Here is a 12,631-nt window from a genome sequence, read left to right on the forward strand (position 1 = left end):
TGGGGGTGCTGTCCCCATCAAGTAATGCTTTCCAGTGTCACTGTAAAATAGGTGTTACCCATAAGCAAACTGAAACAAAGGCAGCAAGGATCAAACAGTTTATTTATCAATAAATGTTTTTTGTTTGTTTGTTTTTAAACTTACACTTTAGTATTGAATTACTTATCATGCAGAGGTACAGCTGTGAGAGTACACTTAAATCATCCTGAGACCACATACTTTTTGTTAGAGGAATCAGGCACTTTCTTCAACATTTTGTCCAGCTTCAAACAGCACTCTTCATGAACTTCAGAAGTGACGAGTAGTTTTCCTTTTATTTGTAACAAAATCTTGCTACTATGTGACAGTAAATCATGCACTATTTTATGTTGTTCAGTTATAATAATACTGCATTTCACTATACTGTTTCCCTAGCCTTCACCATCTCTTTACCTGCCTGGAAAAAGCTAATGCATCAATGTCTGTTGGAGTAATGTGTCACGAACTCACACAATATTCACGATATTTTTACTTGAATATTTAAAAAAAAAGTTTACGAAATACATTATCCCCTTTTCAAGTCATATACTGTTCATCCTGTTAGAGCTTGTGACCCACTGAAGTACTTAAGAAAAAGGTGCCATTTACTTGGGTACTTTAGACCATGAAAAGCTGTCTACTTGAAGGCACAGATGTTTTTGCTGTTGTCTGTCTTATGAAAGAGTTGCCAAACAGATCAAATACAACAAAAAATGTAGAACGTAAAAGGCAAAATTGTGTCTGCTTCCAGAAACGGTTCGATTTATAGAAGAAACCCGTGTTTTGATTGGATATGTATTGTTGTTCATTCCTGCATAGTCAATAGTCAGATACAATTTTTCATCTAAGGAACAGCCAATACTAAAAGTATTCTGGTAGTTAACTATATCCTACCTGTGAGTGGAAGAGGTGGTGCTTCATGTCTTAAGTAAAATACAATGCTTTCCATGTTGTCATCTTTGGGACTGAAGAATGCCTGCGACATTGACAAGTGCCCTTCTTCAGGTCATTTGCTTGCTTGATCCTGCCCTTACTTCTCTGTTCCAATACCCAGCTATGATTTAAATGTTGCTTTTTTTCACAATTAGTCAAGTGGGCAGGTGTGTCAGCCCTTAATAGTGAAGGAGACATCATCCAGCTTTCAAGATGTGTCCTGTAAAAAACTAAAAAATTAAACCCCCCCCCCCCAAGCAACTCAAAACACCAAATGGTTGTGTGCTGACTCATTTGATAAAGGAAGTGGTATGTTTTCTTCCTGTGCCTCAGGCACTGCTGCAGCTTACTTTAGCTCTGTCTGTTTTGAAAGCTGGATGTATATGCAGTGACTGGGTTTTTTCCAGAAATGGTTATCCATGCTTTCTTTAAATATATAGTGAAATATGGCTTTGACCTTATCAGTGCCTGAAATGGAAGAGGTGTGTGGCTGTTAACATCAGGTTGGGAAAATAGAAGTTGCTACAAATTTTTAAAAAGAGGGTGATGCACAGTTCTCTTGGAAGATTTGTAGGGGTTTGGGTTTTAATTTCCCCAAACCTGATTTTGCCATGAAATGTGTGAGGGAGCAGAAGACACCTCTAGTGGCATTTTTCTTGTATTATACCTTAAATACTCCCACTGGGAGATGGTTTGTGAGAAATAGAGGTGACAGGACTTCTGGGCAAATACCCAAGAGACTGTGGAGCCTGGAAGAGGGGCTGGGCTGAACTAGGATGGGGGTGGTGCCTCCTCACTGCAGTGGGGGGGGAGCCTTCACTCCTCCCTGGCAGGGAGCTCTGCCTCCCTCCTGGGTGGAGTAGCCTCTGGGCAGCCTGTGTCCTTCCTTTCTTTCCTCAAAGCTGTATTCCCTTTGCCACTAAACCTGCAAGCTAAATTTTATAATATGTGGAGCTGCCATACTAGTCTTTTCCCACACCTTCCAAAGTGCTTTGGTGTCAAGAGTGGTGAAAGATAAGGTGTCTGATTGAGGGAACGGTGATTTCAGTTTGCCTTTTGTTTTCACTAAGAATCTGTTCAAATAAACTCCCTGCCAGATATTTGAAAGCCAGTGGCCCAGTTAGGGCTTTACTGCCTCTCACTGTTCTTTTCAGGGCTTGGAAATCTTAACGTTCAGATTTTTAGAGCTTCACATAAAGTTGCATCACAATATTTTTTTTTTAATTTCTGATGTTTAAGAAGAAACATTCTTTCTGAGTGACACAACATAAATTATGTTGAAGCAAAAAATGTTTCACTCCATATTCTAGGGAACAGTTAAAGTAGGGTAAAATGATCTCAGGTGAAGGGATCCATGGGGGATTTGTGATCTGTCAGTGCCTACAACTACCTGGTTTTAAGGCTGCTGGTACTAATGAGGGAAGGTGTAGGGTGTTGACTGTTTAGAGACAGGCTCTGTTCCTAAATTGGTGGAAGAAAACAGGAAAAGTGTGGTGCCAGCAGTTATGGCTGATGGAAGAGAGAAAGCTGTGATTTTGCCCTTCAGAGGCATTGCCACAACTGTTTTCTTTTTTGGGATTTGTATATAAATCTCTCTCTATATATGCAAAGGTATATATGGTGTGAGTGTAAATTAGATTCTGTAGATTGCTACAGTAGGTTCTGATGCTTCTTTCCTTCCAAACTCTAAACTCTTCCTGTCCTTCTTGAGATGTGTGTGTAAATGTGTATGCTGCTGGTTGTAATTAAACATTTGGAATTATTTGTGTCCTATATATTCTGTCAACACTTACTAAGTGCTCTAATATATGTAACTGTGAAACTGGGCTAGCCTGATGTTTCTGAATACCTGAAAACTTTGAACATACTAGAACAAGTAATGTCTTGGATATACGTAATTGTCCTACTTTAGTAGTTCTAGGACAACTTATTTTTGTATTGAAAATTAAGCAGAACTTAAAACACAAGAGTGTCGTTCCTTTGTATATTTAATATTATTTAAACCAGGGAAATGTTTTTAGCTGTAATTAAAAATACAGAGTCATCTAAAAAAAGCAGATTTGCGCAGCAATGACTGATACATTTTTATCATTATTAGCAGCTTCAAGAACTTGTAAGTTTTGCAGGTTGTGCAAATTTTCTTGAACTAGGGCACTTTAAATAGGTGATAATGAACTCATACAAATTCTTGGAGAAAGTAGCCAAGACAGGAATTTTAGTGGGTTCGAGTAGGTTCATGTTCATAGAATCACAGAATACTGCAGTTTGGAGGGGACCTGTAAGGATCAGGAAGTCCAAATCCTTAATGCCCACCGTGAACTTCCCCTGATGCAGCTTCATTCCATTTCCTCAGGTGCTGTCACTGGTCACCAGAGAGAGGAGATCAGCAGCTTCCCCTCGGCTGCCTCCTCCACATCCCGTGGGGAAGGTGTAGACTGCTGTGGGATCCCCCCTCAGCCTTCTGATTGTGGATGTTTTGTTCTCTAGGAAGAAAGCTGAAAGAAAGAGGTTTTACTTTCAGCAAATTAGTCCTCTGAGCAGAGGTTACTAAGCCTGATGATGATCACTTGATTACTTACTGCTTTCTTTGGTTGTGAACTGACTCTTAATGTTTAAAAAAAAAAAAAGAGGAAGAAAAGGGTATGTGTGAAGGTGGAAGTAGTTAGTAATGGAAAAATTGAATGGAATTAGAGACATGGAAAACTACATGAGGCCTATTCAAACAAGACTCAAATAATGTCAGACATTATCCCTTATCTGGCAGATTCCTAACAGTTTTAGAGTTTGTGGTCAAATTTTGTATTTGAAATGAACAGAGAAGACATCATGGATATTAACACAGAAGTATTTGGCTAGTTTGAGTTTATAGCAAGTGAATCAAGTATAGCATGCTTCAAGTCCTGTAGAACCTGGGAGAAATGATAATACTGTATTTGGTACAGCATCTTAGAACGACGCTGAATTATTATAATTTCAAGGCACATATTTTGACTCTTGGGGATGGTCCTGTACAGGGCTAAAAGTTGGACTCCATGATCCTTGTGGGTCCCTTCCAACTCAGCATATTCTGTGTTTCTGTGATTATGTGAAATGTATGCCCTTAATAATGAGTGGCCCTCATAAATTATAATAGGTAATTTAAGTGTTGGACTGCAGTCTCTGAATTCTATACAGCAATTATAACTGAGACAGATGTGAGTTGACTTAGAAATTATGAGATAGGCATATTCATCTATATGATAGGTTTTACAAATGTATTCATTCTCTGGTAAAATACTTAAATCAGGAACATATTTATAAAATATTAGGCAGTAATGGTGTATTTTTGTTAGCAAAGAAATGAGACTGACTTACCTTCTTTGTTTTTTTTTTTATTTATGAAAACTGCAAACTTTGACAGTGAACAAAAGCATAACTGCCTAAATCGATAAATTCCATTTTATTGGTTCTTAGTGTGAATTCAGGATTTTATCAGAAATTTTTTGTGCATGGTGGACATTATGCTGATTTAGCTGTCTTAGGAATGAGACTGTTATGGTGCATCTCTAGTAACTAAAGAGCCACTTCACAAAAGTTAATAAAAAGTACCTGCTGTTTTTACTTACTTATATGTATTAATGAACATTTATTCATTTTTGCCTCTGTGGATTTGAGTTGCTCAAAATAAGTTTGAAGTTTATTTCAGATCCATCTTGTTTCATTTTGATGAGTTTTAGTGAGCAAAGAGGTGAACTGAAGCAATGTGCCTTCACAGTCTGTTCTGTGGCTCCCCTGGTCAGAGCTGCCTCAGCAACAACTGGATTGTTGCACTCAGTCTTAGCTGTCAGACTTGCACCATAAACTGTGTTAGCTGAGAAGTATGAGAAGTGTTGTTTATAAAACTACTGAATTTATTAAAATGTGTTACAGAATATTTGGTCCTCCACATATGTTTCATCACTATATTATTTGAAGTAAATATTCCTGCTTTTGAAAATAAGCAAAATAAATATTTGTATTTATGCACAAAAAAATATGAAACAGAGGTCATTATTTATTGTATGTGAGCTTCATTAGTTTATTGTATCTAATAATATCTGTAAGAAAGATGGTCAATACTATGGTATCACCTTTCAAAATCCTCAAATTCAGAAACCCTCAAAACTTTGGTATCACCTTTCAGTTCCTCAAATGCAAAAAAGGAAATGTAAGTTCTGTCTTGCTTTCACTGTGTGGCTTTGCAATTACCAGAGAAGGGGTGTAAACCCAGAATTTATTCAGAATAATGCTAAGAAAGGGCAGATAATTACCAAAGATTTCCTTCCTATTTGTGGGATGAAGGACTATGAAATAATTTCCAGAATCCAGTGTCATGTTGAATAATGTCATGGTATTGTTCATATAATCATTGCTCATGAAATTATATAATACAGTATCAAATTCAGTCAGTCCTCTTGAAATGAAGCTGTGTGTTTAGCCTGAAATTTATCTAGTTCAGAGCATTTGTTACACTGTCAATGCCAAATGTGAAATCAGGGAATAAGGGTGATCTGTAATGGAATTTTACCACTGTGTCAATTGATGTGAAATAGATTTATTCTGCAGAAGCATGTGAGTGCCAACAGTTAGTGAAATTGCGGGTGTGTCGTATTTTTGTTTGCCTAGCCTTACATGACTTTGTTCTGCCTGATTTCTACTTTGTATATAGTTCAGGTGGTGCCCTGACAAAACATAAACCAGCTGCTTTCTTATAGCCTGCTATTGGGACAGTACCTGATTTGAAAAGCTTCTGAACATAAAAAGTGATTTGGCAGTTTGATTTCTGGTTGTTAGAGTGGCATGCACTGAACTTTGATGTTGGAATCGCTCTCTTCTACAGAGACCGGCCTAGAAGAGGGGAGCATTAGAGGCTGACAAATAGGAACTTCTTGCTGTTTGAGGGAAAGCTGAACTAGCTTCTTTTTAAAAAGCAATTGTAAAGTGTACAATATTCTGTAAGGGAATGAAACAGTTTACTTGCAACAGGCAAGGAAATCTGTGTTTTTCTATTATATGGTTAATGAACAAAGAATGGTGTGTACTGTGGACACCTTCATCCAGAAGAATGCTGTGCCTACCACATGTCATTTGTAGGCTCCTGTCAGTGTTGGTCTGGTCTGGGAGAACTTGCTTACAGCAATCTCCATCTCAGTCTCCAACTGTTACAGATCACTGTGCGTGTAACTGAGAGTATTGCTTCACAGTCAGCTTCTAGCAAATGCAGAAGTAATGTCCTTTGGTCAACAGACTCATGTCCCTAACTGCATGTTCCCATCTTTAATTGTATTAATTCTAGAGTCATGTGATTGCTTGGTGTATAAGGTCTGCTCGCTTATCTGACTGAATGCTGCCCTTTTTTCCCACAGACCTAGTCTGCAGTTGGATCACCAAGCTGATCTGAATGGCTGTAAGATGAGACCGTAGCTTCCTTCTGAAACTGTAATATGTAGCATTCTGCGAGAGAACCTTTATTTGGCTTTTACTCAAGCTTTTTTGCCCCTCTAAGAGGTTTTATACAGTTAATTCCCTTGGGTCATAGCAAAATTAAATCTACTAATTTGTGTATTGTATTAATCTATGTAGCAGTCAGCATTAAAGTTTTTCCATTTCTTCTAGGGTTTCTCTTTATAGGAAAAAAAAACCCAAAACAACAAAACCAAAACCAAACAAAAAACCCCAACCAACTAACATTCCTGAAAGGATCATGGAATGGATAAGAAGCAATGTTACAACTGAGGTGTACAGAAGACAGGTGTCATGCCTTAGTCTGGTAAACATTAGTTTCAGAAGAATACTAATTTAAATGTCTGCTCTGCTGTCTTGCCCCTTCTTCTCCCTCTTTATGAAAAGGCATTTTAAGTTGTGCTTCTGTGATTGTATGCAGTGAAAATCCCTCACTCAGCACCCTTTGGGGTGAAAGAATCTACGGGAGACAGACTTTGTTCGGGCAGAACTCTCTTGTAACTTTATTACTCCATTTATATACAGAATAAGGATCTGAGCTATCAAGCCAGGCCAGGTGTTATCTGCACACATTCTACACAGACACTCCTGTGGCCGTCTTCACCCACAAAGAACAATCATGATCCAAGCGGCTTTCCAGCTTTACCTTGCGATTCTTTTCACACACACACTTAGCTCTGGCTCACTCAGGACCACAATATTTTTGCTTTAATATTTTATTCTTCTTGTATCATCCAGGTGGCCGATGATGTCTTTAGCTGCTCCTACGTTTGTATCTTTGAGATGAACACGACTGGGAAGCTCATCGCTGTTAAAAGCCTCCCCACCCCTCTTCTAGTACTACAGTTGAATGTTCAACCATGCAAATCTATGTACTGCTCTCGCTGGAGCAAGAAATCCATGTTTGTTGAACGTTAAGTGTGGAGTAGAATGTGAAATGTCTGTGGTGTTCTGGCTGGCTTGCTGGAAATCTGCTACCTGGGAGTGTAAGTGCCAAGAGTACCCTCTTGAGTCTATGTTCAACTAAATACCCATCTTTCAAAGTCATAAGAAAATAAATATAAACATACTGATTTTGAAGACCTAAGTTGTCACAGGTAATTCTTCTGTTTTGATGCAAACTGTTGAAGTGGCAAATTATGATAAGGTTTTACACTGTGAGGTAAATGGAAAATCCAAGATTGCTGACAAATTTTCTGATTCCTCTTGCAGATAACTTGCTAGCTGAGTGAAATTCTGGAAGTGCTTGCTTGAATTCTTAGCAATGTAAATGCACTACAAGCAAAAAGCATCATGTTTATCACTTGGATAAATGTTCTAGTCACGTGAATTACACATTTTAAAATTATGTGGTAATCTGAGACCCTTTTTGCCATTCCAGTAGTAATTAGTTTCAACCAAGTTTTTCTGGTTACCATTGGTACCTAATGTTCTCCATGCCACACGTGCTACAGAAGTAGCAACTCGTTGGAGCCTGTGAGTCTTAAGTGAGGACAGGCATTGGTGCTGAGAAGACAAATATCAAAGACCTCGAAGCCATTTTTGTTTGAGAGTTCAGCAGAATGCCACAGGGTGTCACCAATACGCTCAGTATAGTCCAGCTTTTAACCATGACATTTCATGGAAGTGATGTCAACATGAAATGATTGTGTTTACTGAAACTCTGCAAACCCCAAAAACTGGAATATAGAATTCTTCAGTGAACAGCTGGGGTATGGCTTCAAACTGACTCCTGAAAGAAACCATCAGGATCTTTGACAAGATGTTTTGAACTGGTGAGATTGTGAGCAAGAGGCCTAAGAGCTCTGTGACAAGCAACAATGTGCTTGTAAATGGAGGGAATCTGCTGCTTAGGCTTATCTCTGCTGCAGACTTCCAAGCTCCTTGTGAGTGTGTATCTGTAGAACCAGGTTTAAAATCCAACTTTACCAAAACCAGGGAAGAGCGGAGGGAAAATAGGATGCTCTAAGACAATGGATTCTGAAGGCCTTTTAAAAAGATGGAAGAGTGAATGGTAGGCATTCATTTTAAATCACTTTCTAAAAGAAATTTTTAAATTTTGCTATATATCCTGTGTGAAAGTTGTTACCTTCCCTACAAATTCTGTTCATGTGATTGTGACTGAGAAATGAAATGTCACAGTAAAGGCCTATCTGCTTTTTCATGTGTAAGTTTTGGACCGTTGAGAATATTAACCAAGCCGTTGATGAGCTGCCCACTGTAAGGGGGAAGCCGTTCTGACAGCTGTTCCTCCTGTAGTTGGATGTACTAGAAGAATTAGGCAAAACAATTGGCACCCAAAACAGTTGGAGAATGGATTGGCACTTGATTTTGTCAGTGCATGCAGGGAATTGCCTCCCTTGTCAGGAAATGATAAAGTAATTACAAGGGCTTAGGTTGCATGCATGAGTTTGTGTGCTAGACTCTTGTAGACAAGAAGCAGTCCTTTCCAATTAAGCTCCACACCCACAGAACAGATGGCAAAGTCCAAGTTTCAAAGGGGGAAAACCAGAGTTACAGGCAAAACTTGCTGCCAGGCAGGTGTTGCCTTTCTTCATTTATATGCTTGGGCCTGTAGCCTTGCTGTGCAGAACCAGTGAGGTGCGGAGTGAGGTGTGCGTGAGATCTGTTTACTCTGTACAACCTCTGCAAAACAAGGTTTGCATAATCATCTTAGGGCTCTGTTAGTTGTTTGTTTGTTTTTTTTTAATACACTGTGTATCAAACACAAGGAATAAAATTTCTTCACTCGTATTTTTACAAAGTCCACCTAGGTTCTGTGTTTATGGTACCTTCTATTGCTGTTGAGGTTTGTTTGAAAGAACCCTGTGGAGCTTATTAATGTAACATTGCACTGCAGAATCTGGAAAAGCCTGTTACAGTAGTGCTACCAAACATGAACTGACTTGCAGTGTGACAGCTGCTCAGGATTCCTGTTTACAGTTTATTGTTTCTGTAGCCACTTTTGCTGTGTTTACTCTTACAGTGCTATTGGTGTGTAGCGTAAAATAAACCCATTCTTTCAGCTTGTTCAGAGGGTGTGTGGGGAAAGACTTTCCTGTTCTGTTGCATTCTTGCAGAAAAAAAAGTGAGGAGTGAGAAATTAGTAGGATTTTCTGAATAGGAATTTAAACCGTCCTCTACAATTATCAATACACAAACATATGGTACTTATGCAGCTGATGTCTGCAAGTATCTGCTGAGTAAGCATTTTGGTTTTTCCTCACTCCTGCTGTAAAAGAATGATAAGTCACTTATCCTTTCTCCAGAACTAGTAGACATACTGACTGTCACCTTAGCTTGTTTAGACAATGTTAATGCCAGTTACTAAATGAGCAATATATGAACATGAATGGAAGTGCCAAGGATCATACTGAGTAACAGACTTTGTGGTTCCATTTAAATTAAAATGACACCTTAATTTTAAGTGCTGTATAATTAGATCTTGTAAGTACTGTGGTTTTGAATGAAGTTGCAGTGTTTGCACTGGTCAGAAAGCTTGAAGTTTTGTCATTTTTTTAAGACGACCAAAGTGAAGTAACTACTTAACTGTGGATTTAAATGCTGATATTTCAGGGACTATTTCTCAGTGCTGTCAAGGTTAATTAGCTGCGGTAACATTAATTCTCAAATTTTGCCCAAGTATATAATGTTCAGTGGCTTTTAAGAAGTTCTGCATAGTTGTTTATCTTAGCTCATAATAATGAAATAATAGTCTGACAAGACATAGAAGTTTCTGTATCCTTTATATGAGAGCAGGACATTCTACCTAAAATATGACAGCTGTTCCTAAAATTCTACCTAAAATTGCCCAAGATCGTTTTTCACAGCATGGACCTCCTCATCCAAGTAGTGGGGTTTTTTTATTATTATTTTCTTAATTAGATGACCTCCTGTATTCTATTAGGATATTAATTGTAACAGAAATATTTCATGACTTACTGTTATCTGCTCAAGAGGTCCTTCAGGGATAAAGAAGTAGTCTTGCCAAAGGATTGTTGATTCTTCCTTATTATGTAGCTTCATGATCGTTTCATAGTTTTGTGTCCTTCTTTATCTTCAGCTTAGGACTATGAACGAAAAATTGGCAAAGAGATTCCTCAACAACTCCACATGTTTCTTTCAAGAACCTTGGCTCTGTGGTTCTTTCGTTTGCTTTACATATGCATCTAGACAATAGCTTTTAGGGCTTGGGGTTTCTAATTGTTTTTTGTTTGTTTTCCAATTTAATTTTGCCTTTGGTATTTATATTTAGTTATGTTTGAACTTTCATTTGCCAAATCTCTCCTGATTTTTAACATGTGTAATTTTCATTAGACTTGCAAATATTCATTTTTCTTTGTAATGACCTTCCTTTCACTGAAATCTTATTAATAAGTTGAGTATTTAAGTTCACATGGTTTGCTCAGTCATGTAAGCATTGGTCATACAGGTGGCAGCCCTCTTCTCTTAGTTAATTATACATCCTGTAAGTGCTATGAGTTGATCTTAAAATTGTCAAATGTATTGCACAGGGGCTTGTAATTATTGTCATGTTATCATATTTATAATTATGTAATGCCTTTAGGTCAGTATCACTCTGTTCTCATAGGAATATGAGAATGCTGTGAAATAATTTTTCAATTTTCTTTGACTTTCCATCTCATATCAAAGGAGTCAGGTTTATTGCACTTTATGAAAGATGAGTTGCAAATGCTTTTAAATGACTAATATAAAAATACTTTAATATTTTGAGTAATAATCAAAAGTACTAAACACCAACCTCTTGTTTCAGAATTGGGACCTACTAACATGTTGAAGGTAAGTTTAGGTGTTCTCTGTGTGTTCTAGTTGCTGCATAGTTAAATGAGCTTTCCCTTCCCCTTCTCACTGTGGCTCTATATGCAGTTTTCATGCCTCACTAACTGAATTTTCTTGCCAAGTTCCAATGGGTCTGAAAGAAAGGTAAATTACTAAATTTTCATTAGCTAAAATCTGGATCAAGTATAAGCAAATTAAAAAAAAATGTCTAGAAACAAAGTTTTTCACCTCAGATTTCGGTTTGTTCCTCCTGTGCAGGTAAATGAAACTTGCAAACTCTCTGCTAACTCTTTGATGGCTTCTTGGGGAAATACTGTTTCACCGTATTGGAGTTCTGACTTTGACATCTTGTGCTTGATGGCAGCATAAGTAAGCTGGTGTTATACAGTGTGTATATAATGATTAACCTGTGGTAGCTGTAGAATGCCTACCTGCTGACTTGTTTTGGGCACCAAGGGCTCAAAACTCTCCTCATTTGTAAATGCTGTTAAATTTGGAAAGTGTTTTGACTCACATTTACTGCTGTTATGTGATTTACTTCACTGAACAAAATATTAAAAACATTCTTGATCACTTTAGAGACTTGTTTCACATTGGCCACTTAGTTGTAGTTCTTGTTGTGTGACGAGCTTTAAGACATCTTAAAAAAAAAGACAAATTAGATGATCTACTGTCCTTTATAAACTCCAAAACAAATTATTTTATCTACTCTTTCAGTCATGCTTTGAGCTTTTCTAAGCCAAAATAAGATACTTGCAGTCCAAAATATGTGGATTTTTCAATTTTTTAAAAAAATAATTTTAGTCTTACATAATCTGTAGCAGATGATAAGGAAAAGTTAGTTTAGAAACTGTAATTTATGCAAGTAGAATAACCAGCTTTGCATAATAGATGTTCCAAGTAGGTATTAATACTCATGCACATATACAGTTAGCCCTTTTCCTTCAGTCTGCAAGGAGGAATGCTGTTGGAATCCCAAATAGTGCAAACTCCATGCAAAATAAAATGCTAGCTGGGTATGTAACAAGTACTCAACGCTGAACACTTTGATAAGTTTGAGAGTGCACAGTATTGGTTTAAAGGAAGATAATTTATTTAACTGAAAAGAATAAACTTACTTTATTGAACTGAAGAAAATAAACTTAGTTTAGACAAGTTTTTCTATGCTTAGGGAAATTTTGTCATGAAAGGAAACATGACTTAAGGAATTTACATGTGTATATAAAATTTAGGAGGAACCAAGGTTCAGAAATCCAGCCCTGCGAAAGTTTTCTGCTAATGCTTAGCCCTGGAAGAATACAAGCTGTGCTGTTATTTTGGTTTTAATTCATTAAGCCTCTATAATTTGTAGCTTTTGACACCTGGAACTGGCCCAGACTTAACTGATTAGCTAAAATGA

Source organism: Pseudopipra pipra, chromosome Z (genome assembly GCF_036250125.1).
Source record: "Pseudopipra pipra isolate bDixPip1 chromosome Z, bDixPip1.hap1, whole genome shotgun sequence".
NCBI lineage: Eukaryota > Metazoa > Chordata > Aves > Passeriformes > Pipridae > Pseudopipra > Pseudopipra pipra.